Source organism: Thermobia domestica, chromosome 14 (assembly GCF_964235325.1).
Source record: "Thermobia domestica chromosome 14, izTheDome1.hap1.1, whole genome shotgun sequence".
Taxonomy (NCBI): domain Eukaryota; kingdom Metazoa; phylum Arthropoda; class Insecta; order Zygentoma; family Lepismatidae; genus Thermobia; species Thermobia domestica.
Genome location: NC_137467.1, coordinates 7,513,556 through 7,530,563, shown reverse-complemented (window position 1 = coordinate 7,530,563; position 17,008 = coordinate 7,513,556). Strand labels below are relative to the sequence as shown.

At 37.9% G+C, this 17,008-nt stretch overlaps 1 protein-coding gene across 1 annotated transcript in view; it reads left to right on the top strand.

The window, feature by feature from the left end:
• The window catches only part of LOC145669496 (uncharacterized), a 292,140-nt gene that overhangs the window by 213,268 nt on the left and 61,864 nt on the right, over window positions 1-17,008 (top strand). The window contains exon 2 of the mRNA XM_081737676.1: window positions 10,395-10,507. The gene's annotated coding sequence lies outside the window, so the exon portion shown is untranslated. The remainder of the gene's footprint in view (window positions 1-10,394; window positions 10,508-17,008) is intronic.

The following is a 17,008-nucleotide window of genomic DNA, read 5'->3' as shown; positions in this document are numbered from 1 at the left end:
GGAGTTTATTTTTGTGAACAAATACGAGGACCATCTAGAAAATAAACAATAATTAGTTATACAAAATAAAAACATTTTTTATTGAGAAAAACAATTATGTTACATATCTGAAGCTTCACCACTTCTCTACATAATCACCACCTTCATTTAAGAGTCTTCATCCCGGCGAAATTAAAATACCGCTAATTTTACAGTAATTATGTGATATCTTCAAATCGATAAAAGATAATTGAAATATGGAACAAGAGCGCCCTAGACAATATTATTTTGTGTGAGGTACCTTTATCATAAGTCACCTAGTGGCTTTCCGTTTTCGGCTGTTTAGAAACGCGAAAATAAATGCCGATTTTCAAAATGGCTCGAAATCGAAAGCAGATAAGTGAGTCGTGATAACGATTTCTTATGTAAAATAATATTGTCTAGGGCGATCTTGTTCCACATTTTGATTATCTTTTATTTATTTGAAGATATCACATAATTACTGTAAAATTAGCGGTATTTTAATTTCGCCGGGATGAAGACTCTTAAACATTTGTCATATCAGTTTACGAGCTTCAGAATTTCCATGTTATACTCTTCTGCAGCCAGTTCATGAAACCAAGGGGTCACTGCATTAACAGAATATAACACAATTGTTTTTCCTAATAACTATTGTGATTTTCATTTGTATAACTAAAACGGTCTTTATTTCCTGGGGAAGCCGCGGTGACTCAGTTGTAAAGCGTTCACCTCTGGTGCATGGGGTTCCTAGTTCGATCCCAGCTCGCGCCAAGTGAACTTTATGGTGGACAAATACCGTGTGTGTGGGTTTCCCTTTCCTCCCACTTTCTTCATTCCAGCATTTCATTCATTGCTCATCATCATCGTCTCCTTTAGCCTAGCTGGCATAAACGTGGGACGTAAAACTCAAAGACTTCATTTTTTATTTTCTGGATAAACCTTGTACGTACAGCTCGAAATTGAGTCAGTTTTTTTTCAACACATACATTTTTCTATTTCTTGTTATTGACGTTGATATTTGGCATGGATCCGGGCAACTGAAATGCGAATGATCGAGTTTTACTGTATGTATTATGCTTTATTATTTTGTTGTGACGTCAATAATTATAAAAAATATTGCGGTTTGAAGTTATTATTGTAGATGCTGGCAACTATGCTATATAGTTCCTTCTCTTTCTTTCCTAGCTTCATCTCGAATGTATCTTCCCCTCTTCTTCCCTGTTAGAGCTAGTCGTTGGAAGAAATCTCTCCACCCTTTATCTCTTACCAAACGAATACGCTGCCATGGAAAGAGGAAACAGAAAGGATAACGTAATATCCATCCCAGGGCGTTTAGGGAATTCCCAGGCCCGTGCAGTAGTCAAAATCTTCCACTGCATTTAGTAGAGAAATAGATAGAAAGTGCGCGTTTGCCAACAATGGTATTCATCGGAGAAAGGCTTGTTAGCTGCTGGAGTGAGCGAATGATTTATGCCTGGGTATGTGAGTTTGTGGGAAGAAAAATGGCTTAATTATAACATTTTTAACGATGTAGAAGAAGTACTACCGAGGAATAGATTTTCTTGCATCCTTACGCAGCTCAGAATATATCGCCCGTATATGAGGTGTACCATCTATCTATTAAAATGCTACAATAGCAATTAAAAGCGTCTGAGCTCCAACCTATAACTTTAGCTGTCAAATCTTTCATTTACGGTTATGTGTGATTTTACGTTTAACAGAGACAAACATTTTAAGTATTTGTACTTTAAATAGTCTAAATTAGTTAACTATATCTTTTTCATTAGGTTTATGATATAAAATTATTGTTCAAAGCCTTTGTATTTTAATAAGCCTTCTCTAAAATCAATGCATGTGAGTTGTGCCTCCATCTTCCGAGTTCTTTTAAACTATGTTTATATGTTTGTGGCCAATCCTTTCAACAATGAGATCTCGAAAACTACAGGCTCTAGAAAGATGACGTTTTCACTGATCGATTGGAAATTTTGCGTAGATTGTTCAGTTCTAATTGAATATTTAAATAACATGGCTGCTATTTCTTTACTACATTTTTAGGGGTACACTGGAAGTGTTGAAATTTTAAGAAAATAAATCATCATATCCAGTCAGTTATACATTCCAACACGACACATTTGTATACGGGGTTAGTATACCTCTCAGGCGTTTGTTTCATGCCAATATGGCAATGAAAAACAAAGAACAGCCATTTCTCCAGGCTAAAATGTATCTTTATTGTTTTTGGAGTGCTCTGCCCAATCAACACCATATTACCTGACATTATAATTAATCATTTGTGTCTAATGTATTTAGTTATTACATACTGCATCCAAGCAGAAAGAAAACACTGATCACACATGAATTAGAAATTTCAACCGGAAGTAGGCTCACATCTTGCAAACGGTGTGAGATATTGAAAAATTAATCGAAAAAATCACCTCCTTTATAGTATCCTTTGCCGATTTTTATCAACACGTCTTTCACTTTTGTCTGTAAAGGGATGTGTACAGATGTTGTGAGGAATGACAAGGAGATTTATGCTCATATGTGAATGATGTGCTGTGTAGAGAGCGCAGGTTCAGCTAGTAGTACATAAAAATATCACCATTTATTGTGTTCGAAGAAGCTTAAATTCGCGAAAAATGCTAATACCTTTCACTAATAGAAAAATCATGAACATAAAAAAAAAAGACATTGTAACCTGTTTGCAAGAAGCGATATACGTGTAAATAATTTTACCTCGGAAAAATTGTAAAACACAATAGGCGTTTCATAGTAAAATGTCATTGTGTACCTTTTACAATGAGATTTCTAATTAAATACAGGATGTTAATGAACTATACTGACAAACTGTAAGAAATGATTTCTCACATCAAAATAAGAGAATGCACAGAGATTCCTTTCTTAAATTTTCCGGGGGAGACTCTCCGCTTTCCTGGAAATGTTCTATACACCCCAGTTTCCTCGGTAGTCTGCACCCCCCAAGTTTATGTGCTGGTGACGCCAATGGTAAAAAGAAAGAAAAAAGAGGAGTAAACAAAAATTAAAAAAATAAGACAGAAAAAGAGAAGAAAAATAAGATGGTGCACATCCACACTTATTCAACGTTCCCTCCGTATACGTTAACCTTCCTTACATGTCTTACATATTATTCATCTGTGCTTGAGTACTGCTATGGTTGCATACATATGTTATGTGCTCAAACCATTACCACAAATTCGACGGGGATAAAACGGCTGTTCTCTTGTTTTAGGTATGTTGCATTATTAACGGGCATTCGGGCAAAAGCGAAACTGTCTGGAGCACGTATTTCCATGTATGCTATACGCGTACGTACACATTCATGCCAACACACACACACAGTAATACACAGCCATATACTGATATACATATGTATGTATACAGAACACAGACGAAGCGATTTCGTGAAAGTCAAACGGCAGCGCCATTCCACTAATGTGGCTGAATTTGGAAGCTACTGAAGATGGAAACCTCTATGAGAGTTGGTTTCGTACACACAAACAAACAAGAGAGAGAGCGAGAGGTAGCACTTGTAAGCAATGTACGTAACCTTTGACCTTTATATTTATTTTCTGTATGCATTTCCAAATATCCTCGGCATGGACTAAGTATGTACGAATATAAATAAATAAAATGAAACAATACTGCATAAAAATTACTAAGTTAAGTTATTATTATTTCTTATTTTTAGGTCATGCTTGTTATGATACGGGATCATCTGCTATGAATTTTTGAATATATTGTATTGTCCCTCCTTTCATTTTTTAAAGGAAGAACAATATTTTCTTCCAGACTTCTTTCGATAGAAAGAGCCTTAACATCAAAAATATCAAAATTGTAAAACTTTGCAAAAATTACTTCAAGCCATTTAAGACACTTCAGATTCGACATTCAGGACTATGAATTTGTCAAATTTGAACCTTAATGATGGGATTTCCATCATCCCAATAATTTTCATTGGCTAGAAAGGAACTGTATCATAAGAGACGTGCCCTAACAGCACAATTACATAGCAGGCAAATGCCTATCATGTTCCCTCAGGTACATAGGAATGTGTCTAGTATGTGCCTTATATACTTCTGAGAAAGAAATTACATGGAAGATAGTCACAGTCTATGTCCGCCCCTAGGCACGTGTTTGACATGTACCTGGGGAACGGGAACGTTCCTAGTATGTTCTAGTTATGTTCCCAATGCCGTAAGCGTCAATGAACCACAAAATTACTGCCCCAAAATATGTTAAATCTCCTATATGCGTAATGTGTTTATATTATTAAGAAGAGTCTAAACAAGACTTTAAACAAGTAAAAAAAAATGTAGAGGTGTCCTCGTGTGGGCGTGAATCACCAACCTTTGGATTACTAGCCGCGTGCTCTTGCGACTTGGCCACAGAAGCGATAAAGAGAACGTCGCTTGTAGAGGGATAATGAGGTCTTTTGCATTCGGCTAATCAGAGTGCTCCTTTAACCGCATATATTCGATTGTAACTGTGTAATTTTATAACAATTGTAACCGTGCTCGCCATGTAATTTTATAACAAATTGACGAGTATCTATTTACTTTATTTCATGGTTCTTCCATATTCACTTTCAAATGATCGGCGACAGTTGCCATCTAATAAAATTCATGCATTTACTGCTTCTAGTACACAATCACTTAGAAAAAGAAGCAACAAATGCATCAAATGTAGGAGATGAATTTAGAACACCTAAATGGCGAATGCCTAGCACATCTTGTGCTGTTAGGGTTTCTGAAACAATATGCACTAAAGGACGTACGTAGAGCATGACAGATATATGTCCCAAGTGACGACATAGAAACAAATGACTGTCAGAGTGCGAAACTGAGCTCGGTATATAAATGCTATATTTGTAGTACATAGTTGCAAATATCAATTAGGTGTAACAAGTACCTAAAACTAGATGGCTGAAGTACATATTTAGCACATGAATATCATATGTGCCAAGTGTCGAGTACCTAAAAAGTAGCTGGGACACCTAAATAGCACATGCGTAGCACATCTTGTGCTGTTAGGGTGGTAGAGGGTATGGTGCCAGGAAAGAGAGGGAGGGGGTGAAGAAGGCCAATTGATGGACGATATCAATACAAGATTGTACGTGATGACGAAAAGGTTAGCAGAAGACCCTGAAGCATGGAAGGTTCTCAGTTCCGGCAAGTGAACTTCCAATAAAGGCAGAATACATATGATGATGATGAAAATAATAGATCTACAGTAAATACTGAACTGAAATCCCGGATGTTTCAAAAACTTTTGAACGGTAGTGTATTACACATAAATATTTGAAAATGTGTGCAAGAAACCCAGCAGTAAGTTATACTCATAAATCCTAAACAATACTAGTTTTAATTTTTAATTATCTTCAAAAATTCAAATTCCTTTTTTTTTTAAAAGAAAATAAATGCTTTAATAATACCAACACTTAACCCTGAAGCAAGGAGTATTATAACTGGAATTTTCCGTCTGCAGAGACTTCCAGAGACTTTTCAATCTAACTTTTCCACGTACACCAAGTTCTTTCTCATTTCTTTTCTTTCAAGGTCTATTTTACTTCAGGGGACAAAAAAATAAAGTCTTTTAATAATTTCTTTTGTTCTCATTTTGTACGGGAATAAAGCAAATATATAATTTTATTTAGGATTCAACTGGGAAAGCATACAGATCAGTGTATAGAAATAATAATAAGTTAATTTCGTTTCACAGTATGAAATTACTGTAGTCTTCCTAACTATGGAATTTCAATACCCTAACTTGAAGTAGTACATATATTATAACTACTGATTGCAATAGATTTAGGGTTTAGATTTCGGCATCTATGACCATTTAGCCCGTCATGTATCAAGAATTACGTCCTCCGGCGAGCACACTATCCGAGGAAAGCGAAGGAAGGAAGCTGCCTCGGACCTATAAATGAAATGAAATGAAATCTTTGAGTGTTACGTCCCACGGTTATGCCGGTTAGGCTAAAGGAGACGGTGATGATGAGTAATGAATGAAATGGTGGAATGAAAAAAGTAGGAGGAAACGGGAGAACCCCGAGAAAACCCACGCACACGGTGTTTGTGCACCACAAAGCTCACTTGGTGGGGGCTGGGATCGAACCCGGGACCCCAAGCACCTAAGGTGAACGCTCTACCACTGAGCCACCGCGGCCCCACTCGGACCTATAAGTTAGATACCACCCCCGGAATTTGCCTGGTGGGAATGAGGAAAACAAAGGAAAATTTCATTCAGTATGGCTGGCCTGGGAAAGCTTTGTACACTTTGTCGACTGAGTGACCCCACCTGGAATCGAACCTGGAACCGCTTGCAGCGGAGGTGTGAATGTTACGCCGGGCCACTGGTTGCAATAGAGTACGTAATAAGTTCAAAGGCAGAATCTGTTCCTCAGACACTGAATCGACATTAAAAAATCCAGTATTCGCCATTCGCTACCTTTTTGTTCTATGCCAATAAATGAGTTGATTTTGAGTTTAACGTCCCGTTCAGCAGCGAGACTATATGAGACGTTGACCTACTGATTAACGTGGAATCCGAACCACATGAGCTCCCTTCCGCCGGGAATCGAACCCGGGTCTCCCACGTCAAAGGCGCATACGCTAACCGCTTAGCCACGAAGGAGCTCTATGGCAATAAAAGTCGAAACAGGAAATACTTAACTTGAACCACTTCCGGTTCGAATACAGAGTTAAGGAAGAAGATAGAACCTTGGGAAGCTGAATCTCGATTGTAAAAGAAACGCTTCCCGATATCTCTGATCGTTTTCGCCCTCTAGAAATCAGTATAGAAACCAGAAGTTCTAGTAAATTCAACCACTTCCGGTTTCGCTAGAGTTTAGCGGGTTGTGATAATATGTTCCTTTGAGACCCTAAATCGATTGTAGAAAACAAATTGTCGCTATCCATTACCATATTTCTCCTATGGTGATGAATGTTGTAACCGAAAGTGGTTAATTTGAACCACTTCCGGTTTGAATAGACGGTAAACCGAGGAGACGAAACTTATTCTTGAGATACTGAATCAATTGCAAAGAACTCACTGTCATTCTCTTTTGCTGTTCAGCCCCATGCAGTTATGACCTGGACAGGATCAATCTATATGGTGCGACGTGCCCATTGAATTAATTGGGAACCATTTTCAACATCCCTTGCGATACGTGAATGACTTACTAAATTTGTAGTAGTACTAATACTGTAATATGCCTCGAATGGAATCGAACCCGGACGCTGACACCATGCATATACCCATTTTCGTAGCTCAGAAATTAAGAAAGATTCCTTGGATACGGGGACTATAGAAATGAAATGTTTGAGTTTTACGTCCCACGGATATGCCGGTTAGGCTAAAGGAAACGGTGATGATGAGTAATGAATGAAATGGTAGAATGAAGAAAGTGGGAGGAAACGGGAGAACCCCGAGAAAACCCACGAGCACGGTGTTTGTCCACCACAAAGTTCACTTGGCGGGGCTGGGATCGAACCCGGGACTCCAAGCACCAGAGGTGAACGCTCTACCACTGAGCCACCGCGGCCCCACGGGGACTATAGAGTATATGCTCTTAATGAACTAACCATTAATCTCATATAATTGCATGTGATGCATTAAGTAGGTAATGTTTCAATTCATTAAATAAAACTAGATATATCAGATTAATTTAATATTCCAAATATTCCAGACATTACGATTTTGCATATGATATCGTTATCACAGCTCATCTATCCCTTTTCGATTTGCAACTGTAGAAAGATTTAGCATTTTTTGCGGGTTCTGTAAATAGCGGAATACCAAAAGCAGATAGGTGAATTGTGGTAAAGGTATCACATGCAAAATCGTATTGTCTAGTTCACTACATTTCTGTTTTTTCGAATATTTTTATTTGTTTTGAAGATATTACAGGAAAACTCTAAAATTAGCGGTAGTGTAAACCCTGTAGTGTAAACCCTTAAAAAAGCAAGATTTTGACAATAGAAAAGATTTGCAGTTATAGTCGAATATAAGGAATTCGTTCATCAAGTCATGGAACACCTCTGTACTCACCAAAATTTGTTCAGCAATTTTGTCTCTTCTTTAGATACTAGCACAGTGTCCCGAGTTCTTTCCCATTTCAGTCCACCTACCTTCTCTTCAGGGGCGTCATTTAGGGCGCAGAGGAGAAAATTGCCCTTCCCCCCTGAGTTGAGATTTATATAGATTTTATAAATAGAATAGTAGTAAATCAGTGAAAATGGGAAATTTTACTTATATCAAAGGGTCTTGCCCGCCCCCCCCCCCCAAGCAAAATCTGAAATGATGCTCCTGCTTCTCTTCCTAATTTTGGTGGTGTGATTATTCTTCCACTTATCTTAAACAATTGCAAGAATTTTCCTGGTTTCTTGAAGTACGAATCGTTAATGTTTTAGGTCAACACATTGCTACGTAACATGAGTGTTATTTCTTATTAAAGTCCAGAAGATATAAGGTCATTGGCTTCGCGCGCTTGGACCTGCTCGTCACTGGGGGTGTGGTAAGAGGATAGCCAATCACTACTCACCGTTCACCGCGCTCAGCGAGCCACGAGTAACCAAGCTGGCAACTCCCCATAAACGTCACTACACCTTTTCGCGGGAAGACAACGACGTTATACATTCTGTACTATAGAAAGAATGTTCTATCTGTAAATAGTTTTATGTTACTACATAATTTCTTAAGAGGTCTCATCACTGCGAAATTAAAATACCGCTAATTTTACAGTAATTATGTGATATCTTCAAATAGATAAAAGAAAATCGAAAAGTGGAACAAGACCTCCCTAGACAATATTATTTTGCTTGAGGTACTGTTATCACGACTCATTTATCTACTTTCGATTTCCAGCCATTTAGAAAATCGGCGTTTATTTTCGCGTTTCTAAATAACTGCAAAAAAATGAAATGAAATCTTTGAGTTTTACGTCCCACGGTTATGCCGATTAGGCTAAAGGAGACGGTGATAATGAGAGATGAGTGAAATGGTGGAATGAAGAAAGTGGGAGGAAACGGGAGAACCCCGAGAAAACCCACGAGCACGGTGTTTGTCCACCACAAAGTTCACTTGGCGGGGGCTGGGATCGAACCCGGGACCCCAAGCACCAGAGGTGAACGCTCTACCACTGAGCCACCACGCCCCCCTTCTAAATAACTGCAAACGGGAAGCTACTAGCTGACTCGTGACAACGGTACTTCATGCAAAATAGCATCGTCTAGGGAGGTCTTGATCCAATTTTCGACTATCTTTTATCTATTTGAAGATATCACATAATTACTGTAAAATTAGCGGTATTTTAATTTTGCAGTGATAGGGACTTTTAAATTGTTCTCATTGTATGTGAATGACCTACAGCATCAGTTTGAGATTTGAATTTTATTTTCCGTTTAAAATATGAATAACAAAATGTTATAGTAATGATTAATTAAATATGAGTTCACCAAAAAATGTATATACACTTTTTGTCATCCCGTATCAGGATACAGGCATTGACAATTGTTCTGAAATTTAAGTATGTTGTAATATGGTTTTTCGTTCAACAGATGTCGCCATTGTTTTCAGCTAAAATTATGTTGTAGTACGGGTTTTCGCTCAACAGATGTCGGTACTCTCAGCACGGTTAGTGAGAGAAGAAAATGGCAGGAGCACGCTTGACGTTTTGAAGTGTTTTTATCAGGTTTGGGAATGCTACCGAAGTGCAGCGTCAGTGGAGAGGGGAGTTTGGTACTGAACCACCAACCCGTCTAACAAGCAAACGCATTGTTGACAAGTTTGAGGCGCATGGAACGACGAGCTGTTGCTGCAACTACAGCGGTCAATGTGTCAATGGAGACCGATGCACGTGCCCGTGTAATCTTCTGGCGAAGGTTCTCGAGCGTCAAACTTGTCAACAATGCGTTTGATAGGCGGGTTGGTGGTTCAGTACCAAACTCCCCTCTCCACTGGCGCTGCACTTCGGTAGCATTCCCAAACCTGATAAAAACACTTCAAAACGTCAAGCGTGCTCCTGCCATTTTCTTCTCTCACTAACCGTGCTGAGAGTACCGACATCTGTTGAGCGAAAAACCGTACTACAACATAATTTTAACTGAAAACAATTGACAATGCTGACATCTGTTGGACCAAAAACTATACTACAACATACTTAAATTTCAGAATTGTCAATGACAGGATTCTGATACAGAATGACAAAAGGTGCATACATTTTTCTGCCGCACTCTTTTCTCTTCACCAATTAATTCTCAATATGTTAAAATGCAATTAATTCTATCTTGGACTATTCTGTTCGTGCTGTGTCTTGGTAACGCTAATGTTGTTTGATACCATGAGTAACGTTTTGTTGTATTTCATTGCAGGTGGTTGCCAAAAATCCTTGTTGAGCATTCGTGTTGTTAAGAGCCAGGAGTAAATCCTCAACGGAAACGTCAAAATGAAGCTTCAGCTACTAGCAGGAACATAACTGGCACAAGTAAGCACCGAGTGTTCAACTTTCTATCTTTAAATTCTTCGTATTTCTTTAAAATATAAGTATAGTAAACTCTCAGTAATCCAGAAGGTTTAAGACAGGTGGCCGACAATGATAGAAATCGCAGAATTAGAGAAATGTTGTCTTTAAACGAGGGATTTTGTTTTACATTGTGAGGCTACATAGACTTCCAAACAATAAAGGTCCCGCCAGTATTCTAACCAGTGCACAGTGGGCCAGAATCAGAATCTGACTGGAAAAAAGTAGTTTTGGCAACTACGTCTAATCTACATTCGAACAGCACGGTTGTGTTAAGTAATAAATAAGGTTTCTTGCTGCGTATCAATAAACACGGGTAACAGCATATAGTGGCGGCAGCAGCACTTCAAAATCGATAGTTCATTATCTGTTTTATAGCGCGCTGAATTGATGTAGTATGAACGTAAGGTTTGCGGTTTAATTGCGCATGTGAAAAGGCAACGAACGATCGCAAAATAAGCTATGAGTAAAGGTATGTATATATACTTGCTATTTAACTAAAGTTTTGATTGATTGGTTTACGTTGCTGTTCTGTAGAAGCATTTCTAGAGAGTCGAAGTATGTACGTATTGAAGAACTGCTATTGGAAATTGAAATTGAGATTTAAAAATGTACGTTCATGTCTGTATTGAGATCTTTCGTCATGGTGTAGTTGAATATATGTATTTCGAAATACAGTTGTGATCTACTGCCCGTTCTTGCCCGATTTTTATATTTATCGTCTTTTCAGTTAGGTGTAGCGAGCCGGATACGCTCTTCGTGACGTGAAGAACCTGTAAGAGGTATTGCGTTCTAAACCATCAAACGAAACACTTTATAATTATGATACGAACAGTTATGGAATGTAAATTCTTTCTGTGGATGTTCTTCGCAGTGTGAGAGTGACTTTAAGTACCTTGAAGGAGTACATTTGAGGGGGAAGTTTCTGTAACAGGGTTTCACATCTTCCCACTTACCATTGTGAACACAAGTTTAGGGATATCATTTACTTCCTTCTCCTGAATTGGTACATTAGTAGGCTTTTTAATTACCTATTTGCGTTTTTATTGAACATACCTCTTTTCTCGACAGTTCAGTTCTGTTTTCTGGTACAATAATTTAATGGGTCTACAAAATCTCGGCGACGATGGTTTGGGATTTTGCTACAAAATTGCTTTGTCAACCTGCCCATCTGATGTTGAATAGAACTGTAAGGGAACGAAGGAGATAGCAAAAATATCTGAGCCACTAGTTCAATTTATCTTCTGTTTGAACTTTCTGCTTATATACATTATAACAACTGCTTCCATCGCAACCCCACTCACACACTAATTTCATTATGTCTCCATCTTTGGTGCACTGTTTAATATAATCTTCATGTAAAATCACGATGCGCTCAATTGTCTGATTTACTATTGCTTGTAAATTATCTTCGACTGACGTGTCAGTTACTATAATATTCTTTTCTCTGGGATAACGCTTTAATTTTGCTTCCCACACCACTTTATACGACGGATATATGTCACAATGTTTTGCCTTTGCACCTAGTGTCAAATGTGCATACTGTCTTTTTGTTAAGTTGTTATCTATAGTAAGTGCCACGACTTCATCCGGAGAATAAGTGTTTGAGAGAATTTTGGCGAATGATAAGCCTTTTTGATTTTCGTTGCTCCCTTAGGTGTCGTTTGAGTGATTTCTCCTAATACAACCGCGGCATCTCTTTCTCCAGCAGCTCTCAATGAACATTGGGTAGCAAACACCAGCTCTTACTCAGAATGCTTTGTAACGAGTGATTGTACAAGTTTTTCTTCGACTTTGTTCCCGGATCTTCGCAGAGTTTACTAGGTCTGCCTGATTTGCTTGTCAAAGGCCTATGCTCTTGGCTTCAAGAGATCGTTTTGAAACCAGTAAATACTTTATCAGAAAACTTAATATGTCCTTCCAACCAATAATTATATTTGGATAAACATTTATCAGTCATTCTATTACACAGCTTCCAACGCTTCTCGAAATCACTTTGAAGGCACTTAAAGTCACTCTCACACTGCGAAGAACATCCACAGAAAGAATTTACATTCCATAACTGTTCGTATCATAATTATAAAGTGCTTCGTTTGATGGTTTAGAACGCAATACCTCTTACAGGTTCTTCACGTCACGAAGAGCGTATCCGGCTCGCTACACCTAACTTTGAAAAGACGATAAATATAAAAATCGGGCAAGAACGGGCAGTAAATCACAACTGTATTTCGAAATACATATATCAAACTACACCATGACGAAAGATCTCAATACAGACATGAACGTACATTTTTAAATCTCAATTTCAATTTCCAATAGCAGTTCTTCAATACGTACATACTTCGACTCTCTAGAAATGCTTCTACAGAACAGCAACGTAAACCAATCAATCAAAACTTTAGTTAAATAGCAAGTACATATACATACCTTTACTCATAGCTTATTTTGCGATCGTTCGTTGCCTTTTCACATGCGCAATTAAACCGCAAACCTTACGTTCATACTACACCAATTCAGCGCGCTATAAAACAGATATTGAACTATCGATTTTGAAGTGCTGCTGCCGCCACTATATGCTGTTATCCGTGTTTACTGATACGCAGCAAGAAACCTTATTTATTACTTAACACAATCGTGCTGTTCGAATGTAGATTAGACGTGGTTGCCAAAACTACTTTTTTCCAGTCAGATTCTGATTCTGGCCCACTGTGCAGTGTTAGTTAACTAAAATCTACAAAGATACACACTTAAATTATTCTGTACCTTTACTTTTAATCTGTACCGTTATATAACACAGCTAGCTATATCAATCTTACTTCATAAATACATTAATCTTCTTACACATCAATCTATGTCATTATACTCTGACTTTGACTCCTGTTATGTTCTAACTTCCATTATATTCTAACTTCCATCATAATCTAACTCTTTTTCCACGTACCGTAACAGCCAGTAACTAATGTTTAAGCACTTAGCGCCCTGCTCCCATATCCTACCCTTTCCGCTCTTTAGATAGATTAGAACCTACACTCAAAAACCCGAACATTACAACGAATATCATAATCCAATATAGGATTCCAAATCCTATTCATTTTCTTACAATCCCTCTATTTTTTTCCTTTCTTTTTGCTTAAAAGGTTTGGCCCTCATAAAATTCATCTGTGCCGGGTTTCTCATGAGTCGCGAAATATTTCTTTTCTTGCTCCAACACATGATCTGTCAATACTGTAGTTTTTTTTTTCACTGAAGGATATCTGTTTTCCTTGGACTGCTGCAGGGTCGTATCACTCGTAGCATTCCTTCCTCTTTCTCTTCTTCTGCTGTTAGCAACCCACTTAGCGCCTACTTGTTTTAATTTCTTCGTTGAGGGTACTGTAGAAGTTTCCGTGTCTCCCAGGTAAGAATGAAAGCTTGGTTTGCTTCTATGGAATCCGGCGTAATTACGTGAGTTGATTCTGAGTCATTTGTATCCTCCTTGCACCTTCTCTCTTTCTTGTTTACCTGAAGGATAGTGTCTGTCTTACCCTGATTTTAAATTAGTACGCGTTCATTAGTCAGATGATTGTGCGATGCCTTTGGCACAGGAACGTCAGTGTTCTTGATTTCCCGTTCCAATTTGAACTTGGGATTTAATCGTTTTACAAAATATGCCTTAGCAATGTGTCCTAAAAAAAGGCATCGATAACATCTCTTGGTTTAAGCTGAGCAAATCTTACCATTGTGAAATCGCAGACATCTTTTACAGACCTTGGAAAATCCACCTATGTTTGCTAGCGTTGTTGATTGCCAATTATTTTTCAGTGGTACCGAAGATTCAGAATGCTTGTATTGAAGTTGACGTTTTAAAAAAGAAATTTCTTTCTTTAACTGAGTCAGCTGTTGATCTCTCTGGTTTAATTCGTATGCAATCCACCTTTTAACATCTGTGTGTAGACAACTCTTGAGTTTTTCCCATGAGAATGAGAGTGTAGAATCCTTTAAATTAAACTGTGCCATTGTAGGAACGTAGCTTTCTTCTAATTCGACTGCGCCAATGTTAGTTAACTAAAATCTACAAAGATACACACTTCAATTCTTCTGTATCTTTACTTTTAATCTGTGCCGTTATATAACACAGCTATCTACATCAATCTTACATCACAAGTACATTAATTTTTCTTACACATCAATCTATATCATTATACTCTGACTTCCAATATAATCTGACTCCTATTATGTTCTAACTTCCATTATGTTCTAACTTCCATCATAATCTAACTCTATTTCCACATGCTATATCACTTAACTACCGTAACAGCCAGTATCTAATTTTTAAGCATTTAGTGCCCTGCTCCAATATCCTACAGCCAGAAATGATACCTTTACAGGGTGTTTCAAAATGAATTTCGCGGTTTTAAAGCTTTGTAGTATTTATTACATTTAACGTATAATTATAAATAATACATCACATGAAAGAGCAACTCAAACAGTTTTTGTTACAAGTGAGAATCATTCATTACACGGCACACCTCTAGTCCATAGGCGAGAAAGGCCCAGAAACTTTCCACAGGAATGTGACACAAAACACATTAAATTTAGGAGAGTCTCGTTGCAACTGTATCATCTTGTGGGAATTTTACTGACCCCCAGATGCGTACATTAATGAAAGTTCACATCGCCACTCAGGTGAAATGTTAATTCATCACTGAAGACGACACGATCTTGAAAATCTTCATCGTCATGCAGCAACATTTCATTTGCAAAGTGGTCAAGTAAACCGTACTCTGTAGACAGGGCCGAATTTAGGGGGGGTGCACCGGAGCATGTGCCCCCCCCCCTCCGTTCTGAATATACACTGTCTAAAGTGAGAAACTGGCAGTGGAAATAGCAATACTTTCCTAAAATTTCATGTCATGTTTCCGTTTCGGGCTTAAAAGAAAGCGGTTTTGCTAAACACAATAGTTTAAGTCAGTTAAACTACGCATCAGACGCATCACAGGTGCCTAAAGGCATTTTTTTTTTTTAAATAAATTTGATTCAAATGTACTGATGGTTATTGGTGCACCCTCCTCAGAAAATCCTGGCTCCGGTCCTGTCTGTAGGCTTTAGAGCTTGTAGCAGGCGCAAATGATAAGGACGTAGTTGTAAGCGTCTCCTAAAAATTCTCCACAAAGACAATTGCACTGTAACTACAGATTCAGTGTTTGCAAGATGTAAAAAGACAAAAAACTTTCTACTCAGTAGTAGCCATCTTTGCTACTAGCGCTTTCTAACGGCAGACAGAGGAAACAGTGCACGCGCATGCGTGCGTACAAAACTGTTTGAGTTGCTCTTTCATTCGATGTATTATTTATAATTCTAAATTAATTGTAATAAATACTACAAAGCCGCAAAATCCCGATATTCATTTTGAAAAACTCTGTATTAGTTTTGTTTTCCATATGTGAACCAAGAGAAAAATATAACTTATTCTTCAGATGCTAAACCCAAATTTAAATAAAAAAGTGACATTTCTAATCGTTTTGCTTCATGGTGATCCAGTACTGAAACCAGCAGTGCTAATATGTACAGTTCGCAGCAAAAAACCTGCAACATGAGCATGTAAGTTTATTGTGAAACTACGCCTAACAGCACAGAGAATTAACATAACGTCTAAGTGGCACGAATCACTCCCGGAGAAACCTCGGCGTCCTCCCCTGCACACTTATTTTGGAGCAAAAGACTTCGTCGTTTCACAATAAATTTACATGCTCATGTTGCAGGGTTTTTTTTGCTGCGGAGTGTACCAATTTTCGTTCCAATAGAGGGATAATAACTGAGAAGTGTGCTATTCTTAAGACACTGAAACAAGAAAGAAAAATAAAGAAGATATTTTCAGCGATATCCAGTGGCGGATGTAGCCTGGAGCCCGGCCGGGGACCTAGACAACATTCACAGATACTCCTAACAGTGACACAAATATTTCTAACAGCGACACAGATACTCCTAACAGTGACTGCAACAATGATACATATACTGTGAACAGTGACTTAGATATTCCTAACAATGTCACAGATACTTCTAACAATGACAAAATACTTATGAAAATGACGTGAATACTCCTAACAGTGACACACACATTCTTAACACAGATACTAATTAACGCTAACACTGTAGAAAGAGACACAATCTTCTGCTTTTGAGAAATTTATAATTGTAAGCCGATTATTTCAGAGAATTAATAATTTAGTCTGAAATGGTAAATCTCTATAGAAAGATATTTTGGAACACCCTGTACATTATGGTATGCTCATAAATGTGGCAATGCACGTTTTTCATAGGTCGTTTCTGTGAAGTGGTTTCTTTGTCAAATTCTCTCCTTTTTCTTTTATGGCGCTAAAAGAAATCGGAAAGTAATTTACTTTCGATCCTTTGAGAATGGCTATGAAGACGTACTGAAGCAGGAGAACTGAATTCTCACTTGTGGCTGTGATCTATCAGCTGTAT